This window comes from Phyllobates terribilis, unplaced genomic scaffold, assembly GCF_046119375.1.
Source record: "Phyllobates terribilis strain yellow unplaced genomic scaffold, ASM4611937v1 Scaffold_5__5_contigs__length_657084704, whole genome shotgun sequence".
Taxonomy (NCBI): Eukaryota; Metazoa; Chordata; class Amphibia; order Anura; family Dendrobatidae; genus Phyllobates; species Phyllobates terribilis.
The window spans coordinates 361,110,164-361,123,784 of record NW_027362765.1 but is presented as its reverse complement, the minus strand read 5'-3'; the positions used below and the strand labels follow the sequence as shown (position 1 = coordinate 361,123,784).

The following is a 13,621-nucleotide window of genomic DNA, read 5'->3' as shown; positions in this document are numbered from 1 at the left end:
TTGTGGAGGTTGTACCAATAGGATGAAATTAATTCTTCTCAATATTAATATTAACATGTTATAATTATTATATTAATAATTATATTAATATTAATTGTATCACTTAATATTGAGCAGAATTAAGTATGCTGAAATCCCCCAATACACAGTATGAGCTCCCACACAGCCCCTTATATACCACAAAAGCCCCCACACAGCCCCCCCCATATACAGCATGAGCCCCACACAGCCTCTCTATATACAGCATGAGCCCCATACAGCCTCCCTATATACAGCATGAACCCCATACAGGATCCCTATATACAGCATGAGAGCCCCATAGCCTCCCCATGTCTAGCATGGGCCCCACACAATCTCGCCATGTCCAGCATGAAATCCCCATAGCCTCACCACGTCCAGCATGAGAACCCCATAGCCTCCCCATGTCCTGCATGAGAGCCCCCTAGTCTCCCCATATCCAGCATGAGAGCCCCATAGCCTCCCCATGTGTAGCATGAGACACCCATAGCCTCCCCATGTCCAGCATGAAATCCCCATAGCCTCCCCATGTACGGCATGAGAGCCTCATAGCCTCCCCATGACCAGCATAGCATGAGAGCCCCATAGCCTTCCCATATCCAGCATGAGAGCCCCATAGTCTCCCCATGTCCAGCATGAGAGCCCCCTAGCCTCCCCATATCCAGCATGAGAGTCCCATAGCCTCCCCATGTGTAGCATGAGACACCCATAGCCTCCCATGCAAAGCCAAACATCCCATAGATGTTAAAAAAAGACCACCACATACTCACCTCTACTCCCGTTCCTTCCGGCGCCCTGCCTCTGCTACTGTCTCTGGTTCACTGACTCCCCGCAGTGCGCAGCTGATGAGATGAAATGATGCACCACGTTGATTGGTGGAAGGTGGGGCCGACGGCCCCTCCTCCACCAATGCATTCACCGTGGATGGAGACAGCGGAGACAGCGAAAGGGCGGGCACGGTGCGGCCCCTGGGCCATTGTTTTTAGCCACTCGGCTGTCTCAGACCAGGCATCCGTCCCTGGAACAGGCAGAGAGCCGGATATGGCCCGTAGGCCGCATTTTGCCCAGGTCTGCTATAGATAACTCGGGGCACATGGCCGCTCCTGTACACTGATACATTTGTATGTTACCTTAAAAAATAACTTGTATCTTAAAAGATAATGACAACAATATGGACATTTTTATTTATTTTTGCAGTATAATGGGCATACATAAAGTATAATATACCCACACTTCACCACATTGTATAATGGCCCCCACTAGCCCTCCACACAGTATGATGGACCCCACACAAACCTTCACACTGTATAATTGCTTGCATACAGTATATTGGCCCCCTTATAGCCCTCCATCAGCTTGGTAATGTACTACTAATCCCAGGCTGCTGATCACCGCTCTCCTCCGCTGATGCTCACTTCACCCACGACCTCCATACCCCGGACCTCCTCTCCCCGGCAGCTCCTGTCAACGCACACACTGAGCAGCGTTGGTGGTGACAGGGGAAACTGGAGTTCGCAGCGTAGCTGTGGTCTACATTAAAGTGGCCGTCATTTCCTCCAGCAGCTGTGATCCGGACAGCCCAGTGGGTGTGCCCAGGTCACAGCAGGGGGCAGCCACAGTGTAGGAGATGTGTTCAGACACCAACCGCAGTTTCTTATGCCCAGGGGCTGCTGTATATGAGGAGCGTAAGTGTCGTACACACCAGGATATCAAAATAGCAGCCCCCAGTGGCTGAAGAAAAAAACAATATATAAAAAACAATTAAACCAGTAAATTAAATTTTGCATTTCATATAATCAATAATTATTAATACAAAAATCAAAATCGCAGCACTTTCCCTTTAAAGGATTATTTCCATACTGTTGGATTTTGCTCGTAATTACAATCACTTTTGTGATTAACTGCTTATTAAAATTTTCAGCAGTTCTTGAGAAATCAATGCTTTTGTTTACAGCTTGTTGCCTGGGAGACCGACCACCGCTGCTGTCTGTCTTGTAACCACTGCGCTGACTTAGGATGTATCAACGTGCTCCAGCGATCCTGGCAGCTCCAAAAACAGGAATGGAGCCTGTGAGCAGTACACATACGCCGCGCTGGCTAACTGCGGTGGTGGTCGGTCTCCGAGGCAACGAGCTCTAAACAAAAGCATTCATTTCTCAAGAACTGCTGAAAATTTTAATAAGCAGTAAATTACAAAATTGCTTGTTATTACTAGCTCTACCCAACAATACTCCTATATGAAGACGGGAATAATCCTTCAATCACCAATGTAAATATATAGGAATCAAAACCAGTGTCTGTAGCGGCCAAATGGGAGCAGCGGAATAACCAAATCATCAGCAGGCAAGTTGTTGCTGATCAGCTCTTATTTTTCTGTTCTATAAACACAGACTCTAGTCTTGTTCCTGCAGCATGCACTCCTCTCCATCACCAGGTGGCGCTGCAGGTAACATGTTGTACATGGCGGCGGCTGGAACTGGAGTGCGGTACAGGAAGGAGAAGAGGTGAGAATTAGTCTAGGATGTGGCGCCCAGAATCTGTGCCGCTCTTTCAGGAATCCAGGAGGTTTCTCAATTTGTAATGAGGTGCAAAGATTGTCCAAAGGTAAGATTTTGGATGGGGGTAAACTTCTTGGTCCCATGGTCTATATGGGTATACAGTAGTACATGGGGCCACAGGCAACGTCTGATCACTATAAATACTATAAAAGAACTGGAGTTCTGTACAGTTTCCTCCTTTTTCCTACATTGCGGCTCCTCGTGCACCATAATAATAAAGTTACATTAAGCTCGCGGGAAAAAACTCAGAATAAATATTTGCGTGAATTTCGGCTCTCGGTACCACTGATTAATGACTCGCTCTACTTTCCTCTTAATTAACTTTTACCTAAACACAAGATTTCATCTGCAGCCTGAAGGGAGCGGAGACGTCGATGGTTTCTTCACCATCACCAACAATACTAGGAGGTAAAATTCCACGGGGAATCTGGAAGGTCGCGATCAGGTGACTCGCGGGAACGGAGACTTTGCAGCTGTAATGAGTAAAACGAATGGAGAGAATGCTAATGAGCCGAGCGGACAATGGGGTAACCACGCTAATGGACTTTGTAATGTTGTTGCGTTCTCGGCTGTTTTCAGATTTCCTCTGCGGCGGCATCGAGCTTAATGTTACCTAATTAACGCATCCAATAAACTGGCGGTGAAGTTAGCGGATCGCTAGTTTATTCCTGCGCAGCTCATTAGTGCTCGTCAGGAGGGGTCGGGGGTCGCAAGCGGCGGGTCACAGACTTTGGACTTGTTTAGAAGTTTAACTAACGATTCCTCTGCAATTAGGGAAAGTAACAGAATTGTAACAACGTGTCAGACGAGAGGCGACGCCAAAGTTGGCTCCTTGATCGGGGGAGGTAATTACATTAGTGGAGATGGATTGTAAGTCTGCGTGTTACTAAGCATTTTTTTAGTCTCCAGATGAGCACGTCTGCCGAAATTCAGCCGAGAATTGAGATTCAGATCAAATTTATCGTATGTGCCCCTATTGTTGTTAAAAAGTCATTTATTATGCCCTGAGGTCTCCTAGATGGGACAGGAAAGGGTTAAAAGTAATAAAAAAAATCACCCCTCACGTGTCCCCTACACCAATGTTCCCTTCTGGTTCTCCGCTCACCCCGAAAGCAGCAATAAAGGGTCAAGAGAAGCACGAACGTGGAGCTTCGCTTATGACCTGTGACCTCAGCTTGCCTGCATTTTCATCTTGCTTCTTGTAGGCTTTGGCTGCCTCATTGTCCACCATACTTTATGTGACATGCAGAAGTGAAACAAGCATATGAGACAGGAAGTGTTCTGCTCCAGAAGCATTCAGCAACTAGAGGGGTTAACACAGTCACAGGAAAAGGGGAGTGTTTTAGCAGAGCACTCAGGAGGATTGTGGGGAAGTTGTGTACTGTTTGACTGCAGCCAAAGAGAAAGGTAGTGTGTTATCTGTATCTCACAGAAGCGCCCCTGCAAGTGAAAAGGATTCAAGTCAGGAGTGAAGCTAAGCACAGGTCAGATAGAGTTCCTGACCTAGCAGTGCAGAGTATTGTCAAGCAGAAAGATAAGGACTTGAAGAAATGGTGTCACAGGGATCATCCCCCCCCCCTCCATCTCACTGTGCTGTAAAGAATGCTGTGTTCATTAATGTGCCTTTGCATTAGAACGGTGCTGTCCTGTACTACTGGGAAGACAGTGAACTGCTGTGCTGCTAAGTAAACTGTACTGTTTGTCACTGGAGCCTGTTGCTCATTAGACTTAACTTGCACTGGCTGTGCGGCTTCTTATTAAATGCTACTGTTCTACCATTTATGAGGACTCTTGTCAAGTGTGTCTGGTCAGCAAGTGAAACAACCTACGTGTCTGTGCCTGAGGGTCAATACCCCTGTGTGCCTGAGAGAAGCTGCAGCACATGGTCTATGGTCGCCCTGAGTAACGATTCCCCCAGGCGTGCCTGTAACATTAGTGGCCGGTACGGGGGATCCTGAACGGGAATTAGCGTGCAGAGGGAGCAGAGGTAAAGTGTCTGGAAAAGCACAGCAGCAGAGCACCTCAACTCAACTCTGCTACACCAGTTAAAGTGGACCAGCCCTAAAGAAAACTCACTAGCAGCAATGGATGTGGAAATACAAATGGACAGAATTAGTGAGCTGCTTCTTCAGTTAACCTGTGAAGAATTGAGAACAGTAGCAGAACATATAAAGATGTCAGAAGAACAGATTTCTAAAGCACACAACCGCAGGCAACTGTTAGCTGCCATTAATGCAAAAATGGAAGAGCTGGGGGAGAAAGAAGCTGAAGACGTCATGGGGACATTCCTCCAGGAGCTAACACCGTTTCTTACCAGGTTGAAGTTGGAGGATGGAGGGGCGGCACCAATTACCAAAAGCAGGAATCTCCATCCACAGACTGAACTACAGCAATTGAAAGAACAACTCAAAGCCCTAACAACAGCCCTGCAGGAATCGACCAAAACCTCTGAAAGGGTGACAGACTCAGACAGGACCTTTAACCTGCTCGGGTTAGATAAATCAGGAAGACAGTCCCCTCTAACACCACAAATCACCATAAGGAAAGAATTCAAGATCCTGGGACAGATTGGAGAGTGTGAACAGAAAGAGAGGCTGTCTTATAGGAACTTGTTGCACCAGATTGATGCAGGCTAACAGAAAGGCTACCAGCCAGATGAGATCATTGACGGGGTGGTGAAAGCAATCAGCCCAGGACTTAACCTCCGTAGTGTCCTTGAAATGAAAAGTCAATTAACCTTGCAACAGAAGAGAGTACTTTACAATTCTATAAAAAAGAGAGTACATCAGAATTGTTCCACTGACTCATTAACCTCTCACAGAAAAATAATAAATCACCCCAAAGTTTCTTGTTCAGAGCAATTGAACTGAAGGATAGACTGTTGTTTGCATCCAGAGATGTAGAAGCAGAAGAGAAGTTTGATGCTGGACTAGTCCAGAAGAAGTTCTTGAGATCATTGGGAACAGGATTAATCAGCAAAGATATCAAGTAGCAGCTGAAACAGTACCTAGAAGATCCTGGCATTTTGGACGAAGTCCTAATTGGAAAAAAATGAATTAGGCAGCTAGTTTGGAGTCAGAAAGCGAACAGAAGTTAAAGAAAGGCTGTGTTCCTAAAATCACCAAAATGAGTCAGCTGAAGTTGGAGACCCCCGGTGGCCAGTCCGAAGATCATCATAGAGACCCTCCAGTGCCACTTCCGAGAGGGAACCTTAAATCACCAACAAAAGAGAGGCCTGCCAGCGCTGACTGGGAGGAAGTAATGGGAGAACTGCGAGCCGAGTTGATTGAGTTGAAAAAGTTGACTCGTTCCAGGACAGAACCAGTATCCCTCAGACCCAGGAGTGGGTTCCAAAACAGAAGATACCCGGCTTGTGAAGCGTGCCGTTCATCAATTCAGAGTACGGTGTGTGTCCACTGTCTAAGATGTGGTGAGGAAGGACATTATGCCAAAGAATGCCACTAGAGCTTGAGGAGTTCATGCAAGAAAGTTCGGAGGAAGTCAGTCTGGACGCAATTGAGAGCACTACCCTAGCAGTACAAGCTTATCAGGAGGAAGACACACCATTGTGGTGTCCGTTGACGGTGGAAACCACCATAAAAGCAAGAGAGCAAGATCATCCCCGATCTATTCAACAACTACCAAAAGGGAAAATCCGTAGAGCACAACGGGAAGATCAGATAATTGGTAGAATACTACTTTATGTGGACCAATATCGGTTTCCAAGAAAACGAGAGAGAGACAATGAGTCACCAGCAGTATCTGTTTTAATTAAAGAATGGACGAAGCTCTACCACAATCAAGACGGTATCCTGTATCGTAAAGGAGGATAAAACCGGCAGTTGGTACTACCCAGAGTAGTCTTCAAAGGACTCCATGAAAACATGGGAGACCAGGGAGTGTAAAGGACAACCAACTTAATCCGTGAACGTTTCTTCTGGCCGTACATGCAGAGAGATATTGAGAGGTACGTGTAGTGTGTGTGTCTGAAAGATAAACGTCCCAACACATCAACCTGGGCACCTATGGGCAACATCCAAACTACGTATCCACTTGAGATGGTCTCAATAGACTTTCTACATCTCGAGATGTGCAAGGGTGGTTACGAATACATCTTGGTGGTGATGGACCATTTCACTCGATTTGCTCAAGCATATGCCACCCACCAATAAATCGGGTCGAACAGCAGCGAAGAAGATCTTCAATGATTTTGCTTTGAGGTTTGGGTTCCCTACGAGGTTACACCACGACCAAGGAAGAGAATTTGAGAACCAGCTCTTTGCCAAGCTAGGAAAGTACTGTAGAATTCAGAGATCCCACACAATGCCCTATCACCCAGAGGGTAATGGACAAGTGGAACGTTTTAACCGGACATTATTGTCGATGTTGCGCACTTTAACAGCTGATGAGAAGAAAGACTGGAAGAGTTCTCTGTCAAAAGTGGTACATGCCTATAACTGTACAAAGAGCAATGCAACAGGTTATTCACCCTTTTTCCTATTGTATGGACAATCGCCAGCACTGCCAATCGACATCTTGTTCGATACTCCGGTGTCAGAGACTTGCAGAACGTATCCGGAGAACGTTCAGAAATGGAAGGAACGGATGGCAGATGCATACAACATAGCGTCCAAAGTGGTTACGCAAGGACAGAGCAAGAGTAAGGAGTACTATGATCAAAAATGTTATGGAGCAGAATTGGCACCGGGAAGCCGGGTGCTAGTCAAGAACGTACGTGAGAAAGGTGGTCCAGGAAAACTTTGTTCGTACTGGGAAGACAAGGTGTATGTGGTCGTAAGGAGGAAAGCTGATGACAGCCCAGTGTATGAAATCCGATTGGAAACGGGAGACAAGAAAACCAGAATAGTCCATCGGAATTTACTGCTAACCTGTGATTATCTCCCACCACAACAAGACTTCCCAGAAGTAGATGACATCGTCCGAGATCGACTAAAGGACCACCACAGATTGAAGCTCTGGAGGTGGATAGTGACCTTGAAAGTTCTGACGGAGAAGAACACACAGCTGTATTTCTCGGACCGGCAAGGAGAAGGATGTACCATCCTCAGGAGAGTGAACTAAGTCCTGAGGCTCCAGAGTTTGTACCAAGGAGTTCAGATGAAGTCCAATACAGATCTGATGATCGAACACCGGCCCCTAAAGAGACCGATCAACACTCAGGAGGAGCGGAATTACCAGACCGTGTGGAAACAAGCGACTCAGGAGAAGTACAGGGACTTACAGAGTCAGCTCCAACAGCATCTGAGGAAGCACGGGAAATGAGTGCAGCAGAAGAAACTTCTGTGACTGAAGAACCCGTGGTCTCTGAGTAACAACCCACCAGGAGGATCTCGACTCGAAAAGTGAGGAGGCCCATGATGCTGACGTATGAGACACTTGGAGAACCGAGTCAAGTGCCAAGGACTGTCGACTGGAAACAGGTATCTCTGCCTGCGGACCAGGTAAGCCTACTTGAGTGGTATTCACCACCGAGAGGCAATATGGAAGATGTTGCCTGGTGGAAAGACTTGTTTTCATGCTTTGATTTTCCTTAAAAGACTTTGTAGAAACAAAGAACTGTTAAAGCCTAGTGAGAGAGAAAGCTGGCTGAAGACGTATGAAAAGCTCCAGCTGAAGAGAAACTGATTGTGTTAATTGTGTTAATTGTTTATTTCTTACAGGCATCCTACAAGAAAAAGGTCGTAAGGTTAGGTTGTTATCAATGTTTATGAATAGTGATGAACGAGTATGTTTTGTTAACCCTTTCACCAGTATACTCGGGCGAGCACCGAGTAGTTACAGCTGCTCAGTGATATGTTTGAATCACTCCCGTGTGCATGATTTGCGACTGTTTGACAGCTTTAATACATGTGAGGAATGTGAGTATACTCGGCAAAAGGGTTAACAAAACATACTCGCTATTTATGAACATTATACCAATTTCACAATGCCAATTTGTATATAAAGCTAGCCAACTTTCACCACTGTCTCAGAATTGGTTACATTGACCAATTAAGACAAATGTCGAGGACAACATTCAAAAAGGAGGGAAGAGTGTGACATGCAGAAGTAACACAAGCACATGAGACAGGAAGTGTTGTGCTCCAGAAGCATCCAGAAACTAGAGGGGTTAACACAGTCACAGGAAAAAGGGAGTGTTTTAGCAGAGCCCCAGGGGGATTGTGGGGAAGTTGTTTACCGTTTGGCTGGAGCCAAAGAGAAAAGTGGTGTGTTAACTGTATGTCACAGAAGTGCCCCTGAAAGTATAAAGGATTCAAGTCAGGAGTGAAGCTAAGCACAGGTCAGATAGAGTTCCTGAACTAGCAGTGCAGAGTATTGTCAGGCAGAAAGATAAGGACTGGAAGAAATGGTGTCACAGGGATCGTCTCCCTCAGCAAACCCTCCCCCTCTCCTCCATCTCACTGTGCTGTAAAGTATGCTGTGTTCATTAATGTGCCTTTGCATTAGAACTGTGCTGTCTGTAGTACTGGGAAGACTGTGAACTGCTGTGCTGCTAAGGAAACTGTACTGTTTGTCACTGGAGCCTGTTGCTCATCAGACTTAACTTGCACTCGCTGTGCGGCTTCTTATTAAATGCTACTGTTCTACCGTTTATGAGGACTCTTGTCAAGTGTGTCTGGTCATCAAGTGAGACAACCTATGTGTCTGTGCCTGAGGGTCAATACCCCTGTGTGCCTGAGAGAAGCTGCAGCACATGGTCTATGGTCGCCCTGAGTAACGGTTCCCCCAGGATTCCAAAGAATTCATGTAACCTGTCTCGCCCCTATCTGAACCTAGCGGCGTGCGTATAACATTTACACTGTAGATTTAGTGCAAATCTATGATCCCCTTTTAAATACAACATCTGTTGGAACATGAAATTCACGTGTCTGATCTAAAGCTCTGGCAGCTGTTTTGACACTTTCCCATGCTTTACACTGCATCACTGATACATTAGTACACACCTATTATCAGGGTCTCCAGATTAGCCCCATCATCTATTGGAAACTGCAGTGGTCTGAACTCCAGGACCTGTCTGATCTGAAGATCTGGCCACTGATTTCTCAATCCACCGTGCTGTGCGCCATTTTGAAGAATTTGGCGCCAACAACATCTGCAAAAATTGCAAGAGAAAAACAGAAAAGTGACTTTAAAAAAATATTACAAACTTGCGATAAGTGTTTTATTATTATACAATAAATAGGGGGCATGCTAAAAATTTAAAGTTATCCCATATGTATAGACTAGGAGATAGATCGCTGGGGTCCGACCATTGGGGTCATCAGATATCTGCAAGCCTGACCTCCGCTATATCCGTGCTCCACATCTGTTCCATTCACTGCCTATGAGCCAGAAATAGTGGTGCCCTGTGCACGGCTTTCTCCAGCAGTCCCGTAGACAATGAACGTAGCAAAGGTCGAGCATAGCCACCTGCAGACTGTTTAGGACGGGGCTCATTCTCAGAATCGCTGGTGATCCCGGCAGTCGGACCCCCAGTGACCATGCTGGGAACATTGCCTAAGCTTTATTCTTTATAAAACTGGATCGACCCTTTAAACATTTTCCCCATCTTCGTCCCCCACCCCGTCTCACGTGTCAGAGCATTTATTTGTTTGGGTTCAGATTAAGGCGAGATTGTGAATTCACGCCGGACAGACGGGATTGGTAAAGTGTGAATTACGTCTCAGGCTGAGCATTCATGGTTTATTGATCCAGGGCTGAGACGCTCGTAACGCACATCTGTACGTAATGTTCTCAGCCTTTTTATCTCTCCCAGGGCCGGAATCTGCACAGTTATCGTTTCCAGTCGTCCGCCGGCGATAGCGAGGGGGGATACAGCTGCAGCCGCTGACACGGAGGTATCTGCGGCGCCACGAGATGTCTCTGCTATGTCGCTGCAGGATTCGCTCACTTACCACGTTCTCGCTCTTTGAGGTGAAGAGATTCATCGGAGGATCCTTAAATATTTCATAAACCGTAGAGAAAGGATAATACAGAACGGTATCGACCCGGAAACCAGACACAACGGTAAAAATAATCCAAGTGGAGAGAGAAGTGAGAAAAATGAAGGAAATATGAATATAAAGATCTAAACAATACGAGAAAAATATAGTAATAATAATACATAATAACAATAATTATAAAAGTAACATGAATAAATAATAATAACATAAATAATAGTAAGAATAATAACACTAGAGAAACAATTATTACAATTACTATGCATGATATCACCAACAGCAAAAACATTTCCATCATGATTGCAAAATAAACTATTAATGATGTATTTTGCAATATATTTATTATCATGTATTATTATCACAATATATTATTTATAACATTTTGATGTCAAAATATACCTTACTGAATTTACCCCTTTTGGCTCCGGGGTCGTTCTCCTTCCGGCTTGGTCTTACAATGGGATGGGTATGGATGCTTTCTCCTTCCACTGTTGCTATAGTCATGAATGGCTACATTTCCTTTGTTTTTTTGGGCGGTTTGTTTATCCTGGTGAGATGTCACTAGCGTGCAATGTGTTTTACTTGCTGCCACTTTTCCCCTCTCATAGAATGAGACTCACAAACACACAGAGAGAAAAGCTGCAGCTGCATCTCCCTCCTCCTCTTTGCATTTTTCCATTTATTGCTCAGAAATGCAATCTGACCTTTTCTGTGCTTTTGGGTCTTTATTTTTCTGCCTTCTATATATATTCATATTTCCAGTCATTTTCTTGTTCATTGGGATGTGATGTCACATCGGGGCTGTATCTCTTCGCTGATTCCCATCCTCTCACAGCATCCAAAAGCTTCAAACCCTGTAAACATTCCAGACCTAAATCAAATAGATAAAAAAGGGAAACTGTGCTGCCCAACATCTCAACGGGAGGCCTGAAGAGAATACTGGATCAGAGGAATACAACAAGAGGCCTGAAGAGAAGACTGGACTGAAGGAAGCGACAGGAGGCCTGAGGAGAAGACTGGATCGGAGGGAGCGACAGGTGGCCAGAAGAGAAAACTGGACCGGGGGTTGTGACAGGATGCCTGAAGAGAAGACTGGATTGATATGAACAACAGGATGCCTGAAGCAAAGACTGGATCGGAGAAAGAGACAGGATGGCTGAAGAGAAGACTGGATCGGAGGAAGCAACAGGATGCCTGAAGAGAAGACTGGATCAGAGGAATAGACAGGATGCCTAAAGAGAAGACTGGATTGGAGGAAGCTACAGGATTCCTGAAGAGAAGATTGGATCAGAGGAATAGACAGGATGTCTGAAGAAATTACTGGACCGGACAGAGTGACAGGATGACTGAAGAGGAGACTGGACCAGTGGAGCGGCAGGATGACAGAGAAGACTGGATCAGAGGAAACGACAGGAAGCCTGAAGAGAAGCCTGGACCAGAAGAAGCACCAAGAGGCCTGAGGAGAAGACTGGGGCTAGATGTATATTTTTGTAGGCCATTCCACATATAGTGGTATTGTTCGGGTATTACTCTTGCTTTGTGGCAACCACTGTTGGGGCATCTTACTTTCTTGAGGGCACTATTGGAGCATGAAAATATGTGAGGGACTTTGGAGAGACTTCCTAATGAATGGTAAGCCCTGGGGGGGCATCATACATTGTAGTGGCATCCTATCGTGGCGGGGGCATCAATGGTGATCCATTATTTCTTATCTTCCTTTTCTGAACAGTGTCGAGATAAGAGGTTTCTGCTGTAAATCCCATCATCTCAGGTGCCTGAATTCTCCTGATACACGACCGTCCTTCTCATGAATATAAACTATGACATGAAATGACAAACCCATTACCGGAGACGAGCACATCACCGGCAGCGCTGCCATTGTGCCGCGTCGTAGGATCTCTCCACCTTCATGCAATGTTACAATCGTAGATAGATATAAATCACAGCGGTGCCGATCCCCAGCGCCACCGAATGAATGAGACGAAGAAGGCGACAAATAAAATCACTCGATAAAGCGGAATTATACAGTGGATGAATAAAGTCAGAGAACGGAGCAGCAGAAAATTCATGAATATCAGCAAAATGAACAAAAGGAAAAAAACAAGAAAAAAAAAAAAGAAACACAATTTAATTTTCTTCTATTCATCAGGAAGAAGTGTAGAAAGCTTCTCACACGGGGGGAACGCGTTACCTCACCAAAAAATAGTTTCCCCAGCAAACTTTCCATTAGTTCTGCAAATATCAGATAATAAAGATTTGTAGAAAGATCTCATCTCCCTTTTGAAAAAACCCTAATAAATATGAGTTCTGCAAACTGACAAATTCTAAAAAAAAAAGATACATTTATTTGATTCTTGATGTCATAACCGTTCCTATTTTACTGCATTAAATGGAGCTTTACTATTCAGATGTGACAATACTTTATAAAATTGGCTCCTAGCGCTGGAACATAAAATCTGAGCCTCCTCTGCCAGACCCCCTCCACCAGCACCACTAGTATTAGCACCGTATTCAGAAAAGTAACAGGAAAAGCAAAAAGTTACATGAAACATGATGTGCACCTAAATGTGCTCGTTTATAGCATAAAGAAGCGATGTAAAGACTTTCTCCCATCTTTGCCGGTTTTGATGCTGTTGGTATTTGTGTGTAAATGTGTCTATTCTTCCTTCTGTGCAAGGACTTATCTAAGAAACCGGGGGTAAACTTCATTAGATGAATACATTGTGCTGTATGCAATGTCTGCAGAATGCTGGTGTCCGATCTACATATTTACTGCCAATTTCTAGATTTTCTGCTTTGTGCATCGATGGGTACGTCTTCCTCCACTTTGACCTTATTCCCCATCCATCTGTCCAACACTATTATTATTAAAGCACATTTAGATATTTTGCTTCTCCAGTTCATCCTAGGCCAGATACAGGTGACCGTAGTATGAGGTCTCATCTGAAAGTGCTCACCTTACAATGGCTGATGGGACCATCCTGGGACAGATACAGGTGACCATAATATGAGGTTTCATCTGAAAGTGCTCACCTTCCCTTGGCTGATGGCACTATCCTGGGACAGATACAGGTGACCATAGTA

The 13,621-nt window shown here is 45.1% G+C and overlaps 1 long non-coding RNA gene across 1 annotated transcript; it reads left to right on the top strand.

Annotated features, from left to right (window-relative positions):
- The first annotated feature begins 2,482 nt into the window (after positions 1–2,482).
- On the top strand, positions 2,483–12,741 carry LOC141271173 (uncharacterized). The gene is made up of 3 exons (XR_012321852.1): positions 2,483–2,622; positions 10,354–10,604; positions 12,267–12,741. It is a non-coding gene; the product is annotated as an uncharacterized lncRNA (long non-coding RNA).
- Positions 12,742–13,621: the final 880 nt, after the last annotated feature.